Here is a 10,920-nt window from a genome sequence, read left to right as displayed (position 1 = left end):
AAATTGTAAATGCAACATTTAGATTTGATTTAAATTGAAATTGTAGTGCAGTAATGTTTAAGTCATTAGGTATTTAGATCTATTTTTGTTGTTATGTAGTAGAAGCGTACATATGGACTTAATTGGATCTCCCAAGATACACCAGAACCTATATACATATATATGTGTGTATGCGCGCATGAAATCAGCCAAACCCAGAAAACAAAAAATCTTTCTCAAAATTAAAAACATCTATATATTTCACAAGAAAAAGGACGACAGAGGACATATATCAATTTCCAAGCCATTACAAAAGACACAAAACACAAGGAGTAATCAGACGAAACCTAATGAATAATAATATCATTGAAGATAATTAATAAACTCATAAACTTCCTTAAATGGAAGCTCTTATTAGTGACGAAGGCTTTGATATATAGGGATAACCATATTGCTCTTATTTAATGCTACATATAATTCAGTTGTAGGAGGGATTGGCCAAGACGTAAGCCTCAACGGCCTTGAAGAGTCCATCTCCCTTCTGCTTCCCAATCTTCAGCTCCTCTTCGCTGGGCTTGGCGTCTCCTTTCGTCACGTAGTTGACGGTCACCTTCACGACGGATCCGCCGTTAGGGGCGGCCGCCAACTTGGTCTCGACGGCGATCTTCTCCAAAGTCTCAGGGAATATGTCGCTCTCCACCAAGGCGTAGTTGTATACAAAGTTGTCCTTGTCTACTGCCTCCACCTTGTGCTTCGCGTAGTGCAATTTTCCATCTGTGCGTGCATATAATACCACATTTCTCGTTAAAATAATCCCTGAAACCCAAACATTCTTAAACAGATTCAAGCTATTATTCAGTGACATAGAAACAGAAAAAGAAATGGGACCTTCGAGGTAGTTGATCCTTCTGATGGTTCCAGCGGCACCAGTTCCTTGGAGGATCTCAATGCTCTGGACGGCATCAACGACCTTAGGGACGAGGTTGTCGCCATCAAAGACCAGAGCCTTGTAGAGTGTGGCAGGGGCAACAGCAGAGATATTCTCTTCGGAGAAAGTGAAAACGCCCATTATTATGAATATCTTTGAATGTTGAGAAAATGAGATCAGATGACAATGGAGGATCGGAGGTGTGGCAACTATATATTGGTTTTGCTTAGCTAGTAGAGTGATATGGTTCATGAGACAAGACACGGCGCATATTTATAGGGACTTGAGCTAGCTAACCGGTGGCTCGGTGATGAGGTTTTGTTCATTAATTGGGGTTGCTGGGTTTCATTTCGTGGATGCACTTTCAATTGTTTTCTGATCTTGTTAACGAGGAGGGAGATTTAATTAATTTGTCAGAAATGGCGGAATTTTATGGCGTAGTAATCTAGAAGGTATTGGTCTCGCAATTCACAACCAAATTCTTCACCCTTTAAATTCGTATGGAATCATTTATTCAGCCATCAACAACTATGGCTGTTCAGACCTTACTAATAAATGCGACAGCATTATTAATGCCCACGGAATATGATTCCGCCTTCTGCAAACTCTTACTTTTTTCTTGTTTTTTTTTTTTTGGGATTACTTCTGCAAAATCTTCTAACATGTTTTATTCACAATTTCTCTTTTGTTTTTTTTTTTTTTGCCAGGGTTTTATTCACAATTTCACATAGACAGACTTCCTCGTTGCTCCGTTTTTTCTTTCATAACAGGATCAAATTATGTTGTTTTAAGTGTTGTTTAAAATTAATTGGAGATAATACTCTCATTTATATGGAACCTTTTCATAAGAATGTGTGCAAATTAAATACAACAATATGAATAATATAAGTAATTAAATAAGCGTAAGATGAAAAATCAACGAATAAAATTTGCAATGATTTCTAAATATTTTTTATAAAAAAATGTCATACTCCATAATCGTATTTTATTTTTAAAAAAAGGGACAGAATATAATATAGGAAGTGGTTTCAATACTCATCACTATTATGAGTATTATAATGCTCATCAACTAGCTCCATACACACACATTATAGGAGTTTTACATTGTTTAATTTATAGCTAGCCCTATTCGAAATGAATTCGAAGCAATAATGCCCAATTGGGTTTTCAAGTAAAGTGGTAGTCAGGGATGGCGGATTTGGGTTTTGTGAGAGTTATGTAATATCTTGTTCATTGAGCTCAAAGTAATCCTTTTCCCCTTAGCCTGGTGAGAGAAAACAGACATATTCCACATGCAATCATCTTTGCCGTTTCGGAAGTTTTCTTCTCAGAACCAGTTTTCATCATGGTGCTATCATTATGATGAGCACCAAAACTGGTTCCTTAGATTTAATATTTGAATGGTTCAAATTTGATTTTATATAAATATTTTTTTATTTTTTTATTATAGTATTATATTATTCATATCAAAATTTAGCCATTTAAATTTAATTAATTATTTTTTAAACTTATAATTTAATATTTTGATGATGCTTTTATAAAAGACTAAATCCTAAACATTCAAATACTACCTCTAATTCTTAATATAAGACCCAATTGACTAATTTAAAGAGATTAAAAAAATTATTTAAGTTAATTATTTATAATAAATGTGTTATCTTTTCTAGAATACCTTGTTAATCATGTGTATTAGTTAAAATTACTGTTTGATGAAACTTTTTAACATGTACAACTACTATAAGAATTACTTTTGAAAAATAAATAAATATAAAAGACAAAGTAGATTAAGACCTTATATTTAAGATCAAATTAAAAGTCAAACTAGTTCTTATATTAAAAACCGAAAGTAGTATTGATCCTATGGCTATAAAAAGAGGAGGATGGGAAGGGTAGGAGAGGTTCCCAACGGCACTGAAAGTGTACCCCAAAACACATATAAAAGACGCAAATTGAGTCATGCGTATTGCATATTTATTTATTTATTTTTATACTAAAGAGGGCAGAACCGAAACAACTAGACATTAATCAACAAGGGGATTGAATTCCATACACTCAATAGCAACTAAGACACGCAATTTGGGAGGGCAAGAATCTAAAGGACAGGTTTTAGATAAACCTTCTTTAGCTAGAAAGTCAGCAACCGATTCTTCTCTCTATGTGTGAATCTAATTTCCAGGTTCCAAGAGAGAGTGATAAGTTTCTGGATTTGTACCATCGAAAGGCGTCTATTTAGACCCAAATATATGATTTAATACTTCTAGCGAAGTCATAGTGAGGAAGGGTCTTAATGGGCTCAAAGTAGGGTTGCCTGGCCGAAATCATCATCCAAAAATGAATCCGAAGTTTTGTGTTTATTTTATAATTTTGGTTTTTTTGGCAAGGTTAAGTGTCAAAGTCATTAATTAATGTTTTAGTGTAATCATTAATGGCATGTTAGGATTTTATTGTTATTATTATTACTACTACTACTATTATTACTTAAAAGACCGGTGTCTTCCATGCCTGTTGATTTAATCAAATCTCCCAAGACAAACCAGAGCCTATATATATGCATGAAATCAGCCAAACCAAACAAATCCCACACTTTAGAGAGACACTTAGCTCTTACTCAAAATTAAAAACAATTATACTTCATTAGAAAAAGGGCGACAGGCGACGACGGATATCAAATTCCAGCCATTACAAAAGACACAGACAAGAAAATCAGAAGAAACCTAATTAATTGAATAAAACTTGCAAACTTCCTTAAGTGGAAGCTCTTATTAGTGGCGAAGGCTTTGATGTAGATAGGGATAATCATATAATCCTGTTTAATATATATAACTCAGTTGTAAGAGGGATTGGCCAAGACGTAAGCCTCAACAGCCTTGAAGAGTCCGTCTCCCTTCTGCTTCCCAATCTTGAGCTCTTCTTCGCTGGGCTTGGCGTCTCCCTTCGTCACGTAGGTGACCGTCACCTTCACGACGGATCCGCCGTTAGGGGCGGCCGTCAACTGGGTCTCGACGGCGATCTTCTCCAGTGTCTCAGGGAAAGTGTCACTCTCCACTAAGGTGTAGTTGTACACCAGGTTGTCCTTGTCCACGGCTTCCACCTTGTGCTTCGCGTAGTGCAATTGTCCATCTGTACATACACATAACACCGCATCGTCATTAAAATCTCCCAAAACCAAACGTTCTTAAACAGATTCAAGCTAAATTATTCAGTGACATTGAGACAGAAAAAGAAAAGGAACCTTCGAGGTAGTTAATCTTCTTGATAGTTCCGGCGGCACCAGTGCCTTCGAGGATCTCAACGCTCTGGACGGCATCAACAACCTTGGGAATGAGGTTGTCGCCATCAAAGACCAGAGCTTTGTATAGTGTCGCTGGAGCAACAGCGGAAATGTTCTCTTCGGAGAAAGTGAAGACGCCCATTATGAATGAGAAAATGAGAAGGAAGACGATGACAATGGAGGAGGAGGTGGTAAGCTAGACTATTTTGGTTAGCTAGTAGAGTGATATGGTTCATGAGACAAGACATGGTACATATTTATAGGGACTGGCTAGCCGAAGTTAGGTGATGAAGTTTCATTAGTTAATTAAGGATGACAGGTTTGTTTTCATATTGCATACTTTGATTTCTTTTTTCCAACTTGGTGACGAAAAGGGAAATTCGTCAGAAATGGCGGATTTGGGTTTTGTGAGATTATCAAATTAATCTAGAAGGTGTGCTGCGTAAGAGGGTGTTGGTCTCACAACACATATTGTTAAATTCGTATGGAACCATTTATTGGACCATCAAGAACTCAGGCTGATCAGAGTCGGATCTTACTAATAAATGCCACCGCATTATTAATAACTACGGAATATATGCCACCTTCTTAACCGTGGTTTTTCGGAAGACTTTTATTAGTTGCATTATTTTTTTTTCCTTTTCCAAGAGATGAGGTACAGAAACTTGTACAGAACAAAAGATATGAGATTTCAGCTTACTATAGTCTTAAATTCATTATGTTGTTAATAATATATCTGTATATATAGAGACACACACCCATATATAGTAAGTTTCACCTCGTTTAATAAATTTAAAGCTCTATCCCTTCGCGGCATGAATCCATATTAATAAACGCCAAATTCTGTATAATTATAAATAAATAAAAAGCAACAGATGCTGATAATATATTTTGCAACTTGTGATTGAGGAGGAGGTTGGGTTTTCAAGTAAAGCGGGCAGTCAGAGATGGCGGATTTGGGTTTTGTGAGACAGTGAGAGTTCTGCAGAAGGTGGGCTACGCAGGAGTCTCGGTCTTGCAACTACCATCACATGATGTGCTCCTTTCTTCGTCGTTTAGCCGCCTCTCGTCTTTATCATAATTGTGACGCCATTCCTGCCACCGCCCGATGCCACCTTTCGAGTTGTGTTGTTTGTCCATATATATAGATATCGCTTCACAATATAATAGAATGACTTGTTACAAAATACAAGTCATTTGAAAAGAATTAACGCTTAAATGTAATCCCTTTTTTTTTTTCCTCATTTACAATCTCATTGAATATTGATAAAGTTGGGGAAAATTTTTCAATTTGAAAAAAAATGAGTTAACTATCATTTATTGATTCTAATGAATTAGTTCAAGAGACTTATATTGTAAATAAGATGGAGATATATATAGTCTAATCATAATAATATAATGAGTAGATGATAATATACTTCAAATGATACATCAAATTATTCTGGTAAAAAAAAAAAAACGATACATCAAATTTTTGTATGGTTAATAAAAAAAAAAAACATACCGAAAGGAGTTTTGCCCGGTGTAGGACATTTGGTGTGTTGATACATATCACATCAATCAATTATTGATACCAAATTGCTCCTGAGGGCTGAGGCATATGAATAAGTAACAAGTGGGCGTAGTTGTTGACACATTCCGTAATTTAACTCCCGCCACAAGACTCCAGGGCGAAGGCGGTGGGGACAGCCATAATAGATCCATGGCTTACAGTCCTACATCTTCATCTTTATACTCAATCAGGGCATTCTATTCCTTCATCAAATTGAATCTTTTCTCTTACCATTTGATTGCCCCAAACTGTCCTCTTCAGAGCCCTCCTTTTCATCCCCAGAATGAGAGGACGAGTCCGCTCAAAAAGGGGCCAGAAAAATAAATGAAATTATATGGGACAGGGTGATGAATAAAGGCAGTCAATTTTTTACTTGTTTGATCTGATCCACTCGTTTCTTCGGTTTGTTCTCAGAATAGTGGACTCAGTTCTCTTAGTAGTCATCTTTCTCTTATCATTCTTGAATGGGTAGGGTAAACAGCTCATGGATATCTTCAGCCAGAAGCACTTACTCCATCAAAACAGACATACTCCTCCGGTCCTAATTATAAGACCCAATTGACTTATTTGAGGAGATTAAGGAAGTAAGTTAAGTTGATTATTTATAATAAATAAATGTTGTCATTCCTAAAATATCCTTGCTAATTAAGTATATTGGCTAAAACTAGAAGGATTATCTTGGAAAAAATACATAAATATAAGAGACAAAATGGATTAGGGTCTTATAATTAGGATCAAATAAAAAGTCAAATTGAGTCTTATAATAAGGACCGGAGGAGTATAACCTAAGTGGTTTAACCCAAAGTACAATCTCAAAAGCATAGAATTTTATTCTACTTCCACCCTACCAAGCCTTTTCAATTCTAAAGCCATTCTAAGCTATTGAATTAAAGCTCAATTATTAGAAAAAACAAAATGACTTATATTGGATCGTTAAATACTTAATTCAAAGAGCAAGCAACGATTTAAATAAAAGTAGTTCTTCCTCCTTTGCATTATTGCGCAAATAGTTACAGATACATTACAGATGCATACATACATACGTAAAACGATCTCAACTACGACTTTATATCCCTTCTAGCAACTCCTACTTCATCACGATCTGAATAAACTCCTCCCTCGTCCTTATGCCTGGTGCTCCTAGTAGCTTACTAGCTAACAATTACTGTCATAAGTTAATCATCAAGAATGATGGAACTCAATAACCCTTGGACGAACTCAAACCTCCGAGCCTTCTCAATTTTATCCTCCTCCGACAACTGCGACTGTTGGGGTTTTCTGTAACCAAACACTTTTGTGTTAGAAAGTTCAAAGTCAGTTATAGATGAGCTCTGAAAGATTATTAGAAAGAAATAATTGTGCGTATATGCGTTATAGGAAGTTGAAATGAATGATATGACGACACAGGTCTTCAGACATGAAACCAAGACTAATACTAGTCAGCTTCACCGCTGAAGACACTGACCGGGTCACGTCTTTAACTTCAGCGAAACAAAGTTGAAATGAGTCTTGCCATATGCCGAAGGCACGTTCATCCAATCCTGAGACTTCCATATCAACTACTACTGCGGATACAAGTTCCCGCCCATTTTTTAACACAGGGAGAAGCTTAATCAAGTCAATGATATAGCATGATTCCTACCTTTCCAACAAATCATCCTTTGAGCTATCCTTTACAGGGGTAGCTTCAACTGAAGGACATGACATTAAACTCAGCGATTCATCAGCAACAACTGAGCTATGGATAAACGACGACAGCAGAGGATCAGGCGTAGCACTGGAGGGGCCTACATATGAAGAACCTCCAAAAAGAGACTGCAGAGCCCCTTTTCTCAGCAACGAAAATGCTGAACTAGAGCCTCCTCTCCTATACCTCCTCTTGTGGTGAGCGTAATTTTGGGTTAAGGAACAAAGGTGAAAACCCCAGTCCAGCATATCATGAAAACTGAACCAAACAATCCAAGACTTCTACCCAAGTATCGAGATTGCAGGGGAGAATTTCTATGGTAGCATAGAGATATAAAACTGGTTCACCTAAGATGAAGAGTTCTTTTCTTACATGATTTTCAAGTGGATGAAGACAAGCATAAGCGACCACAAGATGGTGAAAATGTTAATATCACCACTATAACAGGCTACTGATCATGATCAAACACGTCACATTAATTCATAATTATCAATTAAAAGCAGACCAGTGCTGCTTTTATTTTTCTGAAAATTAACTCAAGTTTCATAGTGTTCACCGTCATATATGCATACAATATTTTAATGCCTACTTAAAACTATATAACGTAGCATGAGACATTTATCCACCGTGAAATGTATTCCATTTCCCCCAATAGATTTGATGAACAGAGATAAAACTAAACTAGCTATTGCACACTCCATGAACGTGTCTATTGGCTAGTATAGACAACAAAGCAAACGATGAAGATAAATTATAGGAAGCTAACATGCTAAATGAAAGGATATCTTCAAGAAATTCCGGTGTTGCATGGTAATATGGCCAACAAGATCCATTCCCACCTTTTTACTACAAACAGGACAGATCTGAAAATGCAAATAACAAAGAATCATCAATGTTAGAAGACAAACTACATTGCCAAAGACAACAAGGATAAAAAATCTATATAAACTCAACATGATACACAGCTTAATAATGATAAAAGCATAGTCCTAGGCTGGGGCATCAAATGATGGAATTGCAATAAGTGAAAAAAAGGGAGGCTTTTCAAAAGCAACCAAACTTAAGCAAGCTCCGGTACTAGAAGCAACAAAACCTAAAAAATTTCTCATATTCTCCTGTTTAAAACAGTAGACCAGGTCTCTAGGTCCCTCCTGTGACTCTGCCGAGTCATCCTTATCAATTTAACATGGAGAACTTGTAAAACAAGTGTTCAGTCAAAACATAGCATCAATAGACGGTAACAGACAAAAATTATACTTTGCAGAAAATAATCAACTGCGACACCATTAGCACCTCATAGGTATGTTTACGCGGCAATTTACATTTCATTTCCTCAATACATATACAGTTTAGTTCAAATCTAGAGCAAAAAAATTAACGTGTTGAAGTTTATAGGTCAAAAAAAAAAGTTCATGTCGAGGGAAGGACGCCAGTGGATGAAGACGAATGAAATTGCATCGAGTAAACACACTTGTCTGATAAACGATGCCTCTCCTTTCCTACTCATAAATGACTACCATTTAAGATTAAAACTAAGGGGAAAAAACGAAGAAAAATTATCGTACGAGAACAAAAATACGAGTAATAATTAAATGAAAAACTAGAAACCAGAAATTAGATGAAATGAAACGAAATCCATACCCCGCTCTTAGCTTCCACAGGATGTTCCTCATCAATGTGGCAACAAAGCCCAAGGACGTCGTACTCGTCGCCGCAGAAAGGACAGGAAAAACTCCGCCCTGAAATCATCATCTCCATCCGTATCCTCGATACCAACAAGGTACTGATGATCTACACAAACACGAATCCCCTTCCGATGATTCAGTAACAAACATAACCAAAGCCGCCATCAACTTTCCCACAATTAAACCCCCAAAAGAAGTTTGAGAGGAGAGACAAACCAGATCGAGATTGATAGCGGCGGGAAGAAGTAGAGAAACGAGCAGAAGTCCAGGAATCGGAGTCCATGCTAGAAGCGAAAGGTGGAAATGCTGGTGTCGGAGGAGGAGGAGGGTAGCAGTTCGGTGTTTGGAGCAGGAAGTGAGGCGTGAATCGAAAGTGGTTGAAAGGGCTAAAAGTCGCAGAGAGAGAGAGAGAGGAGGATGAAGTAAAGAGAAGCGGAAGAAACAAGACAAGACTAGATGAGAGTGAGACAGACCTTACCGACTTAACAGTTACGCGGGTTGAAACGCCTTTTTCTCTAAAATACCCACCTCTTTTTCATTTAGTTTCCGAAATGCCCTTCAATCTACATTCTGGCTTTTTTAATACTTTAGGGGAAGCACTATCAGCGGCTCTCGTAGCTCAGTTGGTTAGAGCACCCGTTTAGTAAGCGGGAGGTCTTGAGTTCGACTCTCAACGAGAGCATTCTGCTTCCTTTTCTACCTTTTTCTTTTTTCATTTTTCCAGGAATTTTCCCGAGCACGGTTTGGATTGGACCTCGCCTTCCTGGCCGCACGATTACTTCCCGTGGTCCCTTCCTTCAAGCTGTCGCATTCTCGAGGACAAAAAATGTATGCCTTCATTTTTCCCCCGCAAAATTTCTTTATACATTTTCTTCTTTTTTTTGCAAAAAAAGTCATTATACATTTTCTAAAATGTCACACTACTAAATAAATGAAAAATCTGTTTTCTAAGATTAAAAGTGACAAGATATGTTAAAGTGTCTTTCAGTTATCAATGTAAAATAAGAATATCAATAAGCTACGCTGCTTAAAATAGTACAATTTATTTGCCAGACATTATGTACTATATCCAATTCAATGGAATTAGGGGTGAGCAAATAGCCCATAACCCGCTAGCCCGCCCATAACCCAATAATTTTTTACCCATTAAAGCCCGCCCAATTAGCCCAAATAGAAGATAATAAACGGGCTGACTTAATGGGCGGGTAGCCCATTAAACGGGACGGGCTATGGGTAAGGCTTCGGGCTGCCCATACCCGCCCATTTAAGTTTATTTTTTTAAAAACATATTTTATTCTTTAGAGTTTAGACCTAGCTTCAGCCTTCAGCTGCCTTTCATTCGATTTCACAAGCTTTCATTATCGCTTCTTCTATTCCAGTTCCACTCCGGTTCGGCACTTCCACTCTTTCGAGTTTCGACTGAAGTACTGAACAGTGAACATTAAACAACTCTCTCAGCGTCACTACGTCTCCGCTGCCTTCGATCTGTGTCTGCGTCTGAGCTCCTCTGCGATTCGACTTCAAGCCAGCTGCCCAGTTTGCTTCTAGCTCCAGCGGTCTGTCTGTGAACTGTAATCGATTCGTCTGCGAGGGAGTGAGGCCGTGACTTTGCATCTTCATCTGCGACATTGGAGCTCCAGTGAATTAGTAATCATCTGCGAGCCTGTGACGCTGGGTTGCTGCATCTTCATCTTCGACATTGGAGCTCCAGTACTGCGTCTTGCCATCTTCGAGTTCGAGTTCGACTTCTCGCCTCTCAGCAGCTTCTCGTGGTGGACTGGTGGCGGCATCCCTCGATTTGTTGAAGATTGAAGCAAA

General features: G+C 37.7%; 1 non-coding gene and 2 pseudogenes across 1 annotated transcript; 1 reads left to right on the top strand and 2 right to left on the bottom strand.

The window, feature by feature from the left end:
• Nucleotides 1–211: 211 nt before the first annotated feature.
• Nucleotides 212–4,389, bottom strand: LOC114751394 (class-10 pathogenesis-related protein 1-like; annotated as a pseudogene).
• A 2,286-nt stretch (nt 4,390–6,675) lies between these two features.
• Nucleotides 6,676–9,543, bottom strand: LOC114751393 (protein DEHYDRATION-INDUCED 19 homolog 3-like; annotated as a pseudogene).
• Nucleotides 9,544–9,710: 167 nt separating this feature from the next.
• TRNAT-AGU (transfer RNA threonine (anticodon AGU)) lies at nt 9,711–9,784 on the top strand. The gene has a single exon. It is a non-coding gene; the product is annotated as a tRNA-Thr (tRNA).
• Nucleotides 9,785–10,920: the final 1,136 nt, after the last annotated feature.

The sequence above is a fragment of the Neltuma alba genome, unplaced genomic scaffold (assembly GCF_004799145.2).
Source record: "Neltuma alba isolate B1F8T4 unplaced genomic scaffold, ASM479914v2 tig00006898_pilon, whole genome shotgun sequence".
Lineage (NCBI taxonomy): Eukaryota > Viridiplantae > Streptophyta > Magnoliopsida > Fabales > Fabaceae > Neltuma > Neltuma alba.
The sequence above is the reverse complement of the archived record's forward strand: the minus strand, read 5'-3'. Positions and strand labels throughout refer to the sequence as shown.